Here is an 18,464-nt window from a genome sequence, read left to right as displayed (position 1 = left end):
GATATGTCCTAAAAGAAATTTAGTATCGGGGGGGGGCCGAAGGGGGTCAAGGAGGGCACAGAATTCGCCTTCCGGTGCGATATGGGAACGCGTCAATTTGACATTGCATGTATAGAATGTTTGAATTTTATTGAAGGGTGTTTTCATATTTATACTACAACCAATAGGGTTTTATGTGGCTACCGAATTCGGTACACAAGTGTGTCCGCATGGGTGCCCTTCGTTGCCGGAGTATAGAGCGGAACGAATGTACACACATAAGCGGTCCCACCACTGGACAGTCTTCCGGCCAATTATAGGTTATTTTTTTGGGCGTGAAGGAAGAAGGGATGGAAGGGCAAAACCAATTTTAATGGCCGCCTTTTAGGATTTGAGAAACCGAAACTATGCCGCCATTTCGTCGCCTGGCGTCATCCTCGCATAGTTCTACCGCTATCCCCTATATTGGACCGTGGCGTCAGCTTTGGCATGCGGCATGTAGTTGTTTCTACAATGCCATTATAGATGGCGCTACAATTCTCAATGCGAGATGTGCTGTTTTCTAGTTGCTGCCACAGATTGCCCTGTGATCTCAGAGTTGTAACAGACCCCGCAGAATCTCGAAACGTGATGAGTGAGAGCTAACGCTTTTATATATAAGTAAAGAAAGCTTTAGGAGCAATGAAAAGTCGGAAAGCAGCTCGTGAGGATCAGGCAACAGCAGTTCTTTTGAAAGACGGAGGGCAGATTGTGCAAAAAAACCTAGCCATCTTCTATACACAATGCCTTATGATCTCGACCGTACCTCAAGCTTGGAAGAATGCAACCATTATCTTAATTAATAAGAAAGGAGATGCCAAGAATGAAAAGTTGCTGACCAATAAGTTTACAATCCGTTCCCTACAAGCTATTTACTAATTTAATCGCTAATAGAGTCAGGGCAACCTTAGACTTTTATCAAAAAAATATCAGGCAGGCTTTCGTAAAGGATATTCCACAATAGAGCATATTCACACTATCAATCAGGTGATGGCGAAATGCGTAGAATATAAACAACCTCTACATATAGCCTTCATTGATTACGAGAAAGCATTTCACTCAGTGGAAATCTCAGCAGTAATACAGGCATTGCTTTATCAGGGTGTATAAGAGCATTACGCCAAAATAACGGAAGATATATATAGCAATTGCACAGCTACCATAGGCATCCATGAAATCAGCAACAAAATTCCAGTAAGAAAAGGCGTGAAGCAAGGAGTCAGGATCTCGCCAATGCTATTGACAGCCTGTTTACAGGAGGTATTCCTAGGTCTTAATTGGGAACAGTAGAGAATAACAGTAAATGGAGAATACCTAAAAAATCTGCTTTTCGCTGATGGCATTGCGTTGCTTCGTCACTCCGGAGGGGAACTGGTAATCATGATCATTGAGTTAGACAGGCAATGAGAACGGTGGGTCTAAAAATAACCACGCAGAAAACCTATATAATGTTCAACAGTAGAGCAAGGAAACAGCAGTTCAATTTGCCAGCGAGGGGATGGAAATGGTATAGAAATACGCATACTTAGGGCAGGTAGTGACAGCTGATCCGGATCCTGAGAGGGAAATAACTTTAAGCATAAGAATGGGGTGGAGCGCATAGGGGAAGGTTCTCTCAGATTATGAATGATAGTTAACCAATACTCCTCAAGAAAAAAGTGTACGACAGCTGTATTTTGCCGGTGCTCATCTACGGGGCAGTAACTTGGAGGCTAACGAGAAGGTTTGGTTTATGGTTTGGTTTATGGGGGCTTAACGTCCCAAAGCGACTCTGGCTATGAGAGACGCCGTAGTGAAGGGCTCCGAAAATTTCGACCACCTGGGTTTCTTTAACGTGCACTGACATCGCACAGTACACGGGCCTCTAGAATTTCGCCTCCATCGAAATTCGACCGCCGCACCCGGAATCGAACCCGCGTCTTTCGGGCCAACAGCCGAGCGCCATAATCACTCAGCCACCGCGGCGGCTACTCTAACGAGAAGGGTACAGCTTAAGTTGAGGACAACGCAGCGAGCCGTGGAAAGAAAAATGATGGGTGTAACTTTAAGAGACCGGCAGGGCAGAGTGGGTAAGGGAACAACCGCGGGTTAATGACATCCTGGTGACATAAAGAGGTATAAATGTGCCTGTGCAAGGATATAATTCGAAGGCGAGATAACTACTGGTCCTTAAGGGTAACGGAGTGGACTCCAAGAGAAAGTCAGCGTAGCAGGGGGTGGCAGAAGGTTAGATAGACGAATGAGATTAACAAATCTGCAGGCAAAGAGTGGATGCAGCTGGCAGAGGGCAGCTTTCTTTGGAGAGACATGGGAGAGGCCTCTGCCTTGCCTTGGGTGTATTCAGGCTGATGACGATGATCAGGATGGCGGGCGACGGCGGACATGAAGCATCCACAGCCCCCCACCTCGGCTGCATTGAATTGAATCAAAAGCACCAATTCTCGGCGAACATGGACAAAATTGTTCGGAACCGTTAGTGATCATGAAGAAGTACAGGAATCAGAAAAGCTGAACATGAAGCAGAATGTATCCGAAACATTCGTAACATTTCTTCTCAATGCTAACGGAAACGTAAAATACGATATTATGCAACAAATCTGCGATAGGAATATTCGTTGTAGTTCATTTCTTTTTTACACTTCACGCCTATCATTTCTTCGAATTGGATTACGCCATAGCTTCTGTGTATAGAGGAGGTTTCTTGAGGGTAGAGGCCTTCTTAAGTCTGTAAGTGGGTGGCAGAGAGTAGGTGGGAGATGTTTTCAAGTGCGCTAGCCTTTATAGTGTCCATTAGTGTCCATTCCCCGCATTTAGCCGTTGTCTGTTTGTCTGATGCTTTCTTTGTGGCTGGCTGCCCATCTGCACGCCGGGTTGTGGCAAGCCTACAAGGTGTACGTAGGAGTGAATGAGAGCGAAGCGCACGTGGCACTTCTTGAACCCAGCGGATGACGTCCAGACAATAAACGCAGCGGTAGAGCTCATCAGTGTCGAGGTTCAACTATCTATAATCCCTGCACATACTAGCGTTAAAAGTGTTGGAGGCCTCGGTGAGGCGGTCAATTTGCTAGCGAAAATACAGATCGGGCCATTGATATGACTCAAGGGCGTTAGAATAGGCAGGAACGGGATACGGCACAGCGGCTATGTGCACAGCAGCTGACGACGACGTGGTTTCGCGGTAGCACGAGTAAAGTGGTGTAGATGAACGACACGAAGACAATGGAAGCAGGCAATGAGAAAGGTCATCGAAATCTTGATGCCTGCATCCCGTCTTGTTGACGGCGTCGAAAGTGCATTCCTGCAGACGAAGAATCCCACGCCGGAGGCCCCCAGTCAAAGTTTTGATGGCAGACGACGAGCATAAAGCATAAAGCGCGGCTGTCTATGACAACCCCTTCAAGGGGCGGCCGTAAAGGTAGTGTCAGAATTTAGTGATGGTGTAGTGGCGTTCGTTACTATATATATATATATATATATATATATATATATATATATATATATATATATATATATATATATATATATATATATATATATATAATATTGTTACGGTGTGGGATGCCACGGGGCGGCCACGGGCCCGCCCAGAGAAATATAGCAGCAGTACGGAGGAGAGCCGGCGAAGCACGACCGGCGGCGGCCAACCTTTCTCGTTCTATCTCCCTCGTGCTAGAGCCGCGCGCTCGCCGCTCGCGCTCGCTCTCCGCCTCTTCTTTTATTCCCGTATCACCTTTCCACCGGGGGGGGGGGGGGCGGAGAAGTCAGGCCGTGCTTTGATGCAAGGTTTCCTGGGGCGATGCAATGTGGGCTCGCAGATAGGAAACGGTCACACTCTTCGTTGAATTCGAAGTGTGTTTGAGCTGGGCGAAGGTGTCTGCAGTCGCCGAAGAAGGTCCCACACCGGTTAGGCTAACTTCAGGGAGTTTTGTGCATATTGAGCGGTAATCCGTTTATGGGACTGCATTGCGTGGGGAAGGCATGGAGCCAGCAGGCGACGACGGCACTGATGAGGACCCGGTAGCTAAGTCGGAGTCACCGCAGGCGCCGTAGACATATCGCTTCATGTTTGAAACATGCTCTGGGAAAATGTGGTGCACACCGCATGGTCGATGCTCTGGCAGGTCTTCGAGGCGGTATGTCACGGGGCCGAGTCGGGCAACGACACGGTAAGGGCCGCGGTATCGGGGCAAGAGCTTTGCGGCACGGCCAGTCGCACGGATGGTGCGGCGAACGAGGACCAAGTCACCGGGCCGGAAGGGGGGATGTGGTGGTGCTGCCGCGTTGGCCGCTTGCACACGCGCGTGAGCCGTGAGGAGGTTGCGCTGGGCGTCGAGGCGGGCGGAATGAAGTCGTTGAGCAGATTCAGTTGGTGACGCAGTGGGATGGGGAAGGCCCAACTGCGCGTCGAGAGGGATGGAGGGCGTTCTGCCATAGACGACTGAGAACGGCGTCACATGCGTTGTTTCTTGCGCTGCAGTGTTGACTGCAAAAGCTGCAGCAGAAACAAAACGATCCCAGTTTGTGTGGGACGGAGCGACGTGGGATGCGAGTATATCCGTGAGGGTACGGTTAACACGCTCCACGAGGCCATTGCACTGCGGATGATTGACGGATGTAGTGGAATGCGCAATGCCGAAGGAGCGGAGGGCTCGCTCGAATTCATGGGACATAAAGCAGCTCCCACGGTCCGTGATGAGGCGCCGGGGAACACCGTGCCGAAGAACGAGATGCTGTTCCACAAACGCGACGGCATGAGCGGACGACGTGTCTGGAACGGGCAGTGCTTCGACCCACTTGGAGAAGTAGTCGATCGCAACCAGAACATACCGGTTGCCGGCACGCGTCTTCGGAAACGGGCCCAAATGATCCAGTCCAACCAGCTCGAAAGGTGAACTTGGTGGCGAAAAAGCCTGCGGGGGTGGCTTGGTTACACCTGTGGACGGTTTTCTGTACTGGCATGTCTGGCAGGACGCCACGTGTTCCTTGACATCTCTGGACATATTAGGCCACCAAAACCGCTCCGACACTCGTGCGTAGGTCTTGCCGCGACCAAGGTGACCAGCCGTGGGAGCGTCGTGTAAGCCGCGCAAGATTTGCGACCGCAGTGTTGCCGGCACAACTGGCAACCAGACGGGTGGTCGACCACGGAGCCGCTTCACATGACACAAGAGGTCGTCCTTCATTCGATAGACCCGGCGTAGTTGGCGGAGGCCTGCGCCGGCGGCGGTGCCAAGGGAGTGGATTATGGCAGCAATGGCGGGATCTTGCGTTTGTGCAGTCTTCAGGTCCGTCAAAGCCGTCACGGAACAAGGGTGGCGAGAAAGGAAATCGGCATCTTGATGGGCAGAGCCGCGCCGATGCACTATTGTGAAATTGTACTCTTGAAGTTGCAGGGACCAGCGTGCAATCTTGGCATTCAAATGTTTGGCGGACTGCAGCCAAGTGAGAGCGCTATTGTCCGTGACTATGGTGAAGTGACGGCCGTACAGGTAAGGACGGAACTTCACGACGGCCCAGACAACGGCGAGGCACTCGAGTTCTGAAGAGTGGCGGCGGCGCTCAACGTCGGAAAGCTGGCGGCTGGCATAAGCTAGGACTTTGTGGTCACCAGACTCGTCTTCTTGCAGGAGGACAGCGCCGAGCCCATCTTGGCTGGCATCCGTGTGGAGGACGATGGGGGCCGATTCGTCGTAATGGGCCAATGTAGGAGGTTCGAGGAGGGCGTGCTTGACGTCAAGAAACGCGAGCTGTTGGGCCTGCGTCCAACTCCACGGTGCATTCTTCTTCAGCAGGGCGATCAATGGATCGCTGCGCTTGGCAAAGTCCGGAATGAAACGACGGAAACACGAAGCAAATCCAAGGAAACTTTTGAGCTCCTTGGCGGTGGTGGGAGCTTCGTAAGCTGTAAGCGCTTTTAGCTTTTCAGGGTCGGGACGGATGCCTTGCCGGCTCACAACGTGACCCAAATACGTCACCTCCGCAAAACCGAAGAAACATTTTTTTTGGTTTTAAGCGAAGCCCAGCAGAGGTAAGGGCTTCGAGGACGAGTTTGAGGCGTCTCTGGTGTTCTTCAAATGTAGCCGCGTAGACAATTACGTCATCCAGGTAGACCAACGCCATAGTCCACTTCAAATGGCCTAAGACTCGGTCCATGAGACGCTGGAAGGTGGCTGGAGCGTTCGAGAGACCGAAGGGCATACGGTTGAACTGGTAAAGGCCGTCGGGAGTCACGAAAGCCGTCTTTTCCGCATCATCGGGGTGAACAGGCACCTGCCAGTAGCCCGAGAGCAGATCTAGCGTGGAAAAATAACGGGCCCCCTTCAGGCGGTCAAGCGCATCGTCGAGGCGAGGCAGCGGGTACACGTCGCAATTAGTAATAGCATTTAGCTTCCGATAGTCAACGCAGAAGCGGAGTGTTCCATCCTTCTTGAGCACAAGGACGACAGGGGAGGACCAAGGGCTACAAGAAGGGGCAATGATTCCCTGGTCAAGCATGTCGCACACGTGCTGCTGGATGACTCTCCGTTCGGCTGGCGCTACACGGCGAGGTTGGTGATGAACGGGCCCGCGGTTTTCGGTGTTGATCCGGTGTTGAGCCCAGGAAGTGCACCCGAGTTCACCGGCGCTGAGAGCAAGACAACTGCGATGCTCGAGCAGCAAGGTCTTCAGAGAGGCGAGCTCCGCGCAGGTCGGGCTGGGTCCAAAGTTAAATTCTTCCCATGATAGGATCGCCGGCGCTGGAGGGTGGCGAGGCGGGGCTTCAGGTTGCAGAGACGCCACTGGTGACCCGGGGTCCAAAACTGAGGCTGTACCCAATTGCGTGCCGGGAGTCAGCGCGAGAGGTACGCTGCTGATGTTGAGTAGAAATACGTGGGCCTCTCCTTTGAGCACAGGCAGAAGGCTTCGAGGGGAGGTCATCTGACGGGGTGGACCTGAACACCGGATGGGTTCGAACAGCACGTCTGCTGTGACCGGACTGTCAAGCTTGGCATACACCCACGTTGCCGCACCCGGTGGCAGGGTCACGGCGGACGCCACAGTCACGGTAGTGACGTCGAACGGCTTGACTCGACACGGCCACTTCGTCGCGAGGTCACGCAGAGATGCTGAGGCACGCTTGGTCGCCGACACCAGGGACTGCCACAGGGCGACACCGAGGCTGGAAACCCGGCTAAGCCAGCCCGGCCCACAGAGAGTTCGGCTCGCCCGTGGTTTGGTTCTAGTAAAATTAAGGACGACTCCGGCTTGCTGGCACCACCCGCACCCGAGGACCACTGGCCAAATAGGGCTGTCTGCGACAACAAACTCGGTGGAGATGGTATTTCCGAGTGCTGTCAGGTTGACGACGACACGTCCGACTTGCTCCACAGGGGTGCTGTTAAAAGCTAAGAGCCGGGTTTTGGCGGCTGGCAGAAGCAGGTGGGGCGCGTTAGCAACAAACGATTTGTGCAGTACATTGACAGCCGCTCCAGTGTCAACCAAGGCCTTTACGTGCCGGTCCAGCAGGGCGACGTCGACGAGCACGTAAGGAGCATCAGTGGTAATCGGAGCCGACGAAAGGAGGGGACGCGGAGAACGAAGGAGTGTGGGGACGGACTTTTGTTCGGCGGAACGGTGCCCCCGGAGTTCCGCCAAATCGTTTCCCGACGTTGGAGGGCCGGCACAGTCCCTCGCGTAGTGTCCCCGCCGGCCGCAGCGGAAGCAGGTCATGCGGACGTCGTTACGCAGGCGTCGGATAGAGGCCGCAGTTGGGGCTGCGGACCGAGGAGCCTGCACCCGGACGCTGCGCTCGGCAGACGGTGGCGACCCCCGCGTGGCCAGCAAAGTCAATTCCGCCTCGATGGCGAGCGCCATGGCGGCGCGGACGGAATCAGGACGGCCAGAGCGGACCAAGCGCTGCACCTCGGGGAGTCGGATGGCGTCGACAAACGCCTCGGTGCCGACCAGGGCCACGGCGTTCTGAGGCGCTCCCGGCAGCGACTGCAGAGCCAGGCGCTCAATGGCGGCGGCGAGGTCCTGGTACGTCTCCCCGGGCTCTTGACGGCGGGCTCGCAGGCGGTGGTACTGCACACGGGGTTGACCTGAGGCACCATAGTGGTCGGCGAGGAGGCCCGCCAGAACAGTGTAAGAGCCCAGCTGGTCGGGCGGCACGTTCCGCAGCAGCTCGGTGGCGCGGCCCCTCAGTTTTGCAACGAGCATCCATGCCTTCATTTGCTCGTCCCAGCCTCTCGCCGCCGCAATACCGTCCAGCTGGATGCGGTAAGCATCCCACGAGATGGTGCCGTCAAATGTGGGCAATTCCACAACGTCCAACGAACACTGCGGCGAGGACGCACCCGCGCCGAGCACGCCATTGGCGGCCACAACCGCAGGCCCAGCGACGGCAGAGCCGTAAACAGCGGCGGCGGGGACGCCCAAAGGCACCTGACCTGTGCTCGGCTCGGCTGGCACCAGGCGACGGAGTTCGCGCCGGAGAGCTTCCATCTCCCCAGCCTGGGCAGTCAGACGGGCCTCCCATGCGTCCATCCGTTGGGTGACTGTATCCAGGAGGCGCTCAACACCGGCGTCCGGCTGCTGCGAAGAGCCGAGCCCCTCCGAGCCCCTAGGTCTAGCGGCGCCGGCCGCCGCGTCGTCGGCGCTATCGGCTGATGGTGGACTCCTGTCGCGTGGCACGTCGGGTGCTTGACTCTGGGAGCGGGTGAGCGGCATGATCCCACCGCTGCCACCAAAATGTTACGGTGTGGGATGCCACGGGGTGGCCACGGGCCCGCCCAGAGAAATATAGCAGCAGTACGGAGGAGAGCCGGCGAAGCACGACCGGCGGCGGCCAACCTTTCTCGTTCTATCTCCCTCGTGCTAGAGCCGCGCGCTCGCTCTCTCCGCCTCTTCGTTTATTCCCGTATCAATATATATATATATATATATATATATATATAGTAGACAAGTTAAAGGAAATGAGGGGCCCGTTTGACAAATTTATGAAGGGAGCCAACAGTCACCGAAACCAAGGTACATAGGGGAACGTTAAATTTTTTTTTTTTTAATGTGTTATGCTTACCAGTGGGATAATAATACTTAGATTAATAAATCGCTTAAAGAAAATTACTTGTAAAGCAGCAGAAAAAACAACCATGCCGCCGGTGGGATCCGAACCCACGACCTCCGAATATCGCGTCCGGTGCTCTTACCAACTGAGCTACGGCGACGGCTGTCCAATCTGCTGCTCTCGTGGGTATTTATGTTTACTGGGTGTAAGCGAGCCTTGAGAGTGTTCACCAGCGCCACCCTCGTCCATAGCGGCGGACGTAGCACGTCCTGTAATACCGCGAGCGTAACGTAGAACGTCATCTAACGGCGAGGGCGGAAACAGTGCGAGAGCCCTCTTATGCTACCTATGGCATCAAGACTGCCAGAACCGAGACCCTCGTTAAGCTATTTAGTAGACAAGTTAAAGGAAATGAGGGGCCCGTTTGACAAATTTATGAAGGGAGCCAACAGTCACCGAAACCAAGGTACATAGGGGAACGTTAAATTTTTTTTTTTAATGTGTTATGCTTACCAGTGGGATAATAATACTTAGATTAATAAATCGCTTAAAGAAAATTACTTGTAAAGCAGCAGAAAAAACAACCATGCCGCCGGTGGGATCCGAACCCACGACCTCCGAATATCGCGTCCGGTGCTCTTACCAACTGAGCTACGGCGACGGCTGTCCAATCTGCTGCTCTCGTGGGTATTTATGTTTACTGGGTGTAAGCGAGCCTTGAGAGTGTTCACCAGCGCCACCCTCGTCCATAGCGGCGGACGTAGCACGTCCTGTAATACCGCGAGCGTAACGTAGAACGTCATCTAACGGCGAGGGCGGAAACAGTGCGAGAGCCCTCTTATGCTACCTATGGCATCAAGACTGCCAGAACCGAGACCCTCGTTAAGCTATTTAGTAGACAAGTTAAAGGAAATGAGGGGCCCGTTTGACAAATTTATGAAGGGAGCCAACAGTCACCGAAACCAAGGTACATAGGGGAACGTTAAATTTTTTTTTAATGTGTTATGCTTACCAGTGGGATAATAATACTTAGATTAATAAATCGCTTAAAGAAAATTACTTGTAAAGCAGCAGAAAAAACAACCATGCCGCCGGTGGGATCCGAACCCACGACCTCCGAATATCGCGTCCGGTGCTCTTACCAACTGAGCTACGGCGACGGCTGTCCAATCTGCTGCTCTCGTGGGTATTTATGTTTACTGGGTGTAAGCGAGCCTTGAGAGTGTTCACCAGCGCCACCCTCGTCCATAGCGGCGGACGTTCTACGTTACGCTCGCGGTATTACAGGACGTGCTACGTCCGCCGCTATGGACGAGGGTGGCGCTGGTGAACACTCTCAAGGCTCGCTTACACCCAGTAAACATAAATACCCACGAGAGCAGCAGATTGGACAGCCGTCGCCGTAGCTCAGTTGGTAAGAGCACCGGACGCGATATTCGGAGGTCGTGGGTTCGGATCCCACCGGCGGCATGGTTGTTTTTTCTGCTGCTTTACAAGTAATTTTCTTTAAGCGATTTATTAATCTAAGTATTATTATCCCACTGGTAAGCATAACACATTAAAAAAAAATTTAACGTTCCCCTATGTACCTTGGTTTCGGTGACTGTTGGCTCCCTTGATAAATTTGTCAAACGGGCCCCTCATTTCCTTTAACTTGTCTACTAAATAGCTTAACGAGGGTCTCGGTTCTGGCAGTCTTGATGCCATAGGTAGCATAAGAGGGCTCTCGCACTGTTTCCGCCCTCGCCGTTAGATGACGTTCTACGTTACGCTCGCGGTATTACAGGACGTGCTACGTCCGCCGCTATGGACGAGGGTGGCGCTGGTGAACACTCTCAAGGCTCGCTTACACCCAGTAAACATAAATACCCACGAGAGCAGCAGATTGGACAGCCGTCGCCGTAGCTCAGTTGGTAAGAGCACCGGACGCGATATTCGGAGGTCGTGGGTTCGGATCCCACCGGCGGCATGGTTGTTTTTTCTGCTGCTTTACAAGTAATTTTCTTTAAGCGATTTATTAATCTAAGTATTATTATCCCAATGGTAAGCATAACACATTAAAAAAAAAAAATTTAACGTTCCCCTATGTACCTTGGTTTCGGTGACTGTTGGCTCCCTTCATAAATTTGTCAAACGGGCCCCTCATTTCCTTTAACTTGTCTACTAAATAGCTTAACGAGGGTCTCGGTTCTGGCAGTCTTGATGCCATAGGTAGCATAAGAGGGCTCTCGCACTGTTTCCGCCCTCGCCGTTAGATGACGTTCTACGTTACGCTCGCGGTATTACAGGACGTGCTACGTCCGCCGCTATGGACGAGGGTGGCGCTGGTGAACACTCTCAAGGCTCGCTTACACCCAGTAAACATAAATACCCACGAGAGCAGCAGATTGGACAGCCGTCGCCGTAGCTCAGTTGGTAAGAGCACCGGACGCGATATTCGGAGGTCGTGGGTTCGGATCCCACCGGCGGCATGGTTGTTTTTTCTGCTGCTTTACAAGTAATTTTCTTTAAGCGATTTATTAATCTAAGTATTATTATCCCACTGGTAAGCATAACACATTTAAAAAAAAAAAAATTTAACGTTCCCCTATGTACCTTGGTTTCGGTGACTGTTGGCTCCCTTCATAAATATATATATATATATATATATATATATATATATATATATATATATATATATATATATATATATATATATATATATATATATATATATATATATATATCGTGTCCAATTGCGTTCAAGCTAACCTTGAGAGTGTTGTCCAGCTCCACCCTCGTCCATACCGGTGGACGTAGTACGTCCTGTATATATATATATATATATATATATATATATATATATATATATATATATATATATATATATATATATATATATATATATATATATATATATATATATATATATATATACGTCCTGTATGTCCAGCTCCATATACAGGACGGTCTACGACCACCGGTATGGACGAGGGTGGAGCTAGATAAAACACTCTCAAGGTTCGCTTACACGCAATTGGGCACGGCGGCGCCGAAGCAGGCATGTGTGTCACCAACCCTTTCGTATTTCTGCTCCAGGTTTTTCCCGGTTTGATTATGGCTGATCACTGCGACTATGGGATATGTTCCAGAAATAGCTTGCGAGAGTTCTTAGTCGCAGTAGTAGATAGGAGAAATAATTTAAGGATATGAATACCTTCTTCCGCAAACGAGAGAACAGGAAGTGGACCTGGAAGAATCCCAACGGTGAGACTAAAAATGAAATGGACTTCATATTATGCGCTCTACCTGGCATCGTCCAGGATGTGGCCGTCCTCAGAAAGCTGCGCTATAGAGACCGCAGAATGGTAAGGTTTCGAATTTGCTTAAATTTGAAGAGGGAATAGAAGAATCTAGTGGAGAGGAGGTAAATTAAGGAGATAGCGGTAAGAGGGAAAGTACAGGAATTCAGGATATCGCTGCAGAAAACATATTCTTTAACTGAGGGAGACGATCTTGATGTTCATACAGTGAGCGATAATCTGACAGCTATCATTACGGAGTGCCCAGTAGAACTAGGCGGTAGGACGGTAAGACAGCATACTGACAAGCAATCTCAGGTGACGAAAGATGTGGTTAAGAAATGCCAAAGCATGATGGCGTCTAACCCAACCGACAGAATGGAACTGGTGGAGCTATCGAAATCAATAAATGAGCTCAAGATAGCCGACATAAGGTAGCTTAATATGGATAGAATCGAGCATGTTCTAAAGGAAGGAGGAAGCATAAAAGTGAACAGGAAACCAGATGTATGCGTAAAGAGACAACGAAGCCAATGTCATTAGCAATATGGATAAGATAGTTAAAGTAGCGGAAGAATTCTACACAAATCTCAACAGTAGCCAATGTAATCAGAACGTTAATGACAAAGACAGTTGCGCACAGCACCGGGACATCGCGGTACAAAATAAGAAAAATGCGCTGCTGTCTGGAAGTCGTTGAAGTAACCAGCGTCTGCTGTTTGTTTTACTAGACAGTTGAAAGCGAAGAATGAGCCGCTAGTGTCGAGGAACGGAATTCAATACCCTTTGAATCAGGATGCATTGCCACCATGCCCGGCTACGCGTGCACACACGCCGCCTAGCGCAGCGATTAGTGTTCCTGCATATGCAGTGTATGTGTAGTGTTCCTGTATATGTTCCTGCAGGGAGCATATACAGGAACACTAGCAGGGATCGACGCCTAGCGCCAACTATCAGAGAAGTTACGATGCACGCCTGCCAGTTATCGAGTTACACCTCCTCAAGATATGTCCTGAAAGAAATTTGATTAGTTTCGGGGGGGGGGGGGGGGCGAGGGGGTTCAAGGAGGGCTCAGAATTCACCTTCCGGTGCATGTATACAATTTTTGCCTATTATTGAAGGGTGTTTTCATTTCTATACTACAACCCATAGGGTTTTATGTGGCTACTGAATTCGGTACACAACTGTCTCCGCATGGGTGCCCTTTGTTGCCTGAGTATAGAGCGGAACGAATTTACACACGTATGCGGTCCCACCACTGGACAGTTTTCCGACCAATTATAGGTTATTTTTTGGGCGTGAGGGGAGAGGGGATGGAAGGGCAAAACCATTTTTTATGGCCGCCTTCTGGATTTGAGAAAACGAAACTATGCCGCCATTTCGTCGCCTGGCGTCATCCTCGCATAGTTATACCTCTATCCCCATATTGGACCATGGCGTCAGCTTTGGCACGCGGCAGGTAGTTGTTTCTATAATGCCATTACAAATGGCGCTACAATCCTCAATGCGAGGTGTGCTGTTTTCTAGTTGCTGCCACAGGTTGCCCTGTGATCTCAGGGTTGCAACAGACCCCGCCGAATCTCGAATCGTGATGAGTGAGAGCTAAAGCTTTTAAATATCAGTAAAGAAAGCTTTAGGAGCAATGAAAAGTCGGAAAGCAGCTTGTGAGGATCAGGTAACAGCAGTTCTTTTGAAAGACGGAGGGGAGATTGTGCAAAAAAACCTAGCCATCTTCTATACGCAATGCCTTATGATCTCGACCGTAAACAAGCTTGGAAGAATGCAACCATTATCTTAATTAATAAGAATGGAGACGCCAAGGATGAAAAGATGCAGACCGATAACTTTACAATCCGTTCCCTACAAGCTATTTACTATGGTAATCGCTAATAGAGTCAGGGAAACCTTAGACTTTTATCAAAAAATGATCAGGCAGGCTTTCGTAAAGGATATTCCACAATAGACTATATTCACACTATCAATCAGTTGATGGAGAAATGCGTAGAATATAAACAACCTCTACATATAGCCTTCATTGATTACGAGAAAGCATTTGACTCAGTGGAAATCTCAGCAGTAATACAGGCATTGCGTTATCAGGGTGTTTAAGAGCGTTACGTCAAAATAATGGAAGATATATATAGCAATTGCACAGCTACCATAGGCATCCATAAAATCAGCAACAAAATTCCAGTAAGCAAAGGCGTGAGGCAAGGAGACAGGATCTCGCCAATGCTATTCACAGCCTGTTTACAGGAGTTATTCCTAGGCCTTAATTGGGAACAGTAGAGAATAACAGTAAATGGAGAATACCTAAAAATTCTGCGTTTCGCTGATGGCATTGCGTTGCTTAGTCACTCCGGAGGCGAACTGCTAATCATGATCATTGAGTTTGACAGGCAATGAGAATGGTGGGTCTAAAAATAACCATGCAGAAAACCTATATAATGATCAACAGTAGAGCAAGGCAACAGCAGTTCACAAATGCCAGCGAGGGGATGGAAATGGTATAGAAATACGCATACTTAGGGCAGGTAGTGACAGCTGATCCGGATCATCAGAGGGAAATAACTAGAAGCATAAGAATGTGGTGGAGCGCATATGGCAAGTTCTCTCAGATCATGAATGGTAGTTAACCAGCATTCCTCAAGAAAAAAGTGTACGACAGCTGTATCTTGCCGGGGCTCACCTACGGGGCAGTAACTTGGAGGCTAACGAGAAGGTTTGGTTTATGGTTTGGTTTATGGGGGTTTAACGTCCCAAAGCGAATCTGGCTATGAGAGACGCCGTAGAGAAGGGCTCCGGAAATTTCGACCACCTGGGGTTCTTTAACGTGCACTGACATCGCACAGTACACGGGCCTCTAGAAGTTCGCCTCCATCGAAATTCGACCGCCGCAGCCGGGATCGAACCCGCGTCTTTCGGGCCAGCCGCCGAGCGCCATAACCACTCAGCCACCGCGGCGGCTACTCTAATGAGAATGGTACAGCTTTATTTGAGGACAACGCAGCGAGCCACGGCTCGCTGCCCTGCACAAGCACATATATACCTCTTGATTTCACTAGGATGTCATTAACCAGGCGGTTTTTCCATTACCCACTCTGCCCGCTGCCGGTCTCTTAAAGTTACACCCATAATTTTTCTTTCCACGGAAAGAAAAATTATGGGTGTAACTTTAAGAGACCGGCAGCGGGCAGAGTGGGTAATGGAAAAACCGCCTGGTTAATGACATCCTAGTGAAATCAAGAGGTATATATGTGCTTGTGCAGGGCATATAATTCGAAGGCGAGATAACTACTGGCCCTTAAGGGTAATGGCGTGGACTCCAAGAGAATGTAAGTGTAGCAGGGTGTGGCAGAATGTTAGATAGACGAATGAGATTAACAAGTCTGCAGGCAAAGGGTGGATGCAGCTGGCAGAGGACAGCTTTCTTTGGAGAGACATGGGAGAGGCCTCTGCCTTGCCTTGGGTGTAGTCAGGCTGATGATGATGATCATGATGGCGGGCGACGGCGGACATGGAGCGTCCACAGCCCCCCACCTCGGCTGCATTGAATTGAATCAAAAGCACCAATTCTCGGCGAACATGGACAAAATCGTTCGGTACCGTTAGTGATCATGAAGAAGTACAGGAATCAGAAAAACTGAACATGAAGCAGAATGTATCCGAAACATTCGTAACATTTCTTCTCAATGCTAACGGAAACGTAAAATACGATATTATGCAACAAATCTGCGATAGAAATATTCGTTGTAGTTCATTTCTTTTTTACACTTCACGCCTGTCATTTCTTCGAATTGGATTACGCCATAGCTTCTGTGTATAGAGGAGGTTTCTTGAGGGTAGAGGCCTTCTTAAGTCTGTAAGTGGTTGGCAGAGAGTAGGTGGGAGATGTTTTCAAGTGCGCAAGCCTTTATAGTGTCTATTAGTGTCCATGTCCCGCATTTAGCTGTTGTGTGTATGTCTGATGCCTTCTTTGTGGCTGGCTGCCCACCTGCACGCCGGGTTGTCGCAAGCCTACAAGGTGTACGTAGGTGTGAATGGGAGCGAAGCGCACGAGGCACTTCTTGAACCCATCGGATGACGTCCAGACAATAAACGCAGCAGTAGAGCTCATCAGTGTCGAGGTTCAACTATCTATGATCCCTGCGCATACTAGCGTTATAAGGGTTGGAGGCCTCGGTGAGGCGGTCAATTAGCTAGCGAAAATACAGATCGAGCCATTGATATGACGCAAGGGCGTTAGGATAGGCCGAAACGGCATACGGCACAACGGCGATGTGCACAGCAGCTGACGACGACGTGGTTTCGCGGTAGCATGAGTAAAGTGGTGTAGATGAACGACACGAAGACAATGAAAGCAGACAATGAGAAAGGTCATCGAAGTCTTGATGCCTGCATCCCGTCTTGCAGACGGCGTCGAAAATGCATTCCTGCAGACGAAGAATCCCACGCCGGAGGCCCCCAGTCAAAGTTTTGATGGCAGACGACGAGCATAAAGCAAAACGCGCGGTTGTCTATGACAACCCCTTCAAGGGGCGGCCGTAAAGGTAGGGTCGGAATTTAGTGATGGTGTAGTGGCGTTCGTTGCGATATATATATATATATATATATATATATATATATATATATATATATATATATATATATATATATATATATATATATACGTCCTGTATATCAAGCTCCACCCTCGTCCATACCGGTGGACGGAGTAAGTCCTGTATGTATATACAGGACGTACTACGGGGTGGAGCTGGACAACACTGTCAAGGTTCGCTTACACGCAATTGGGCACGGCGGCACCGAAGCAGGCATGCGCATCACCAACCCTTTCGTCTTTCTGGTCCATGTTCTTCTCTGTTTGATGCTGGCTGATCACTGCAATTCTAGTACGGGCCGTCCGGCTATCAACGGCACTCTGACCAGGAATGATGTGACATGCGTCAACTGCTGCGCACTACCATGGAACAGTCTACAGTGCAATGCGCCGTCCGCCCACCTGGATTTCAATGCTGCAGAATTCTTTGGAATACCGGTCGCATCCAGAACGGCATCGAGATCATACGCTATAAAGGCGTGGGACGCGCTCAACACCGGCATTGGGCACGGCGGCACCGAAGCAGTGTCAAATATATTAAGGAGCCTAAATTTAATTTTAAAGGAAAAAGGTGTGACGAAGACGACGCGAATTAAGCGAGGAATAAAGAAGAGGAAGAAGAATCATTCGTTGAGGTGGAGGGAGATGATTGGTGGAGAAGCATTCGGTGAGGTGGAGAGAGATGATTGGTGGAGAAGAGAAGAAGACGACGACAAGGCATACGTGGACTAACACCAATGCTGTAAAAGGGCGAGTGAGAGGGAGGCCCGAGGGGGAACAGCAGAGAAGCGGAGGCTCCGGCGGGTCAGGGTCACTTTGGCTGGAAGAGAGCGACGCCGGCTACTGCTCCGGTGAGCTCACGTTCTACGGCATCGCATCGTGGCTTTCCTGCCGTGCCTGAGCCCGTTCCGGGGAGTCAACGGAGGACGCTACAACCTGCTACGGCCAAATGTGTCTCCAGCGCTGTTCCTACCCATCCGGTTGGTGCCGCCAACGCCAACGACAACGGCATCATCTCCACGTGCGCTTGGACTGGGAGCTTGTACGACGCAGCCAACGACGCCAGCCCGAGCACGTCGAACACCGCTAGCGACGCCAGCCCAAGCACGGCGAGCGCCGCCTCGACGCCGCCTACTGGATCCATACAACGCCGTAGCCACACCGAACCAACCGTGAGCACGAACGCCGACCGCTAATACTAGAACACTAGTAGTAGACGCTAGTAGCAGTGTGCCCTGGTCGCGTGTATTTATAGTCTTTGTGTTTTGTGTTAGTTTTGTTTGTTTTGTGTTCTAGTGTGTGTGCCACGTAGGGTGTATTAAATGTGCGTTTGTGTGGGTACACACGTCGCCTAATCCATTCTTTCGATCCGAGTGTTCTCCGGAGAGATCCGTGACAAGCAGGCATGTGCGTCACCAACACTTTCGTCTTTCTGCTCCAGGTGAGCAAACGGTTTGGCAAATGCTTCCGAAGTAACAATGACTTGTTTCTTCTGGTGCTGCCGTGCCCATGACAGGAG

Source organism: Amblyomma americanum, chromosome 8, assembly GCF_052857255.1.
Source record: "Amblyomma americanum isolate KBUSLIRL-KWMA chromosome 8, ASM5285725v1, whole genome shotgun sequence".
NCBI classification, from domain to species: Eukaryota; Metazoa; Arthropoda; class Arachnida; order Ixodida; family Ixodidae; genus Amblyomma; species Amblyomma americanum.
Note: the sequence above shows the minus strand (reverse complement) of the source record.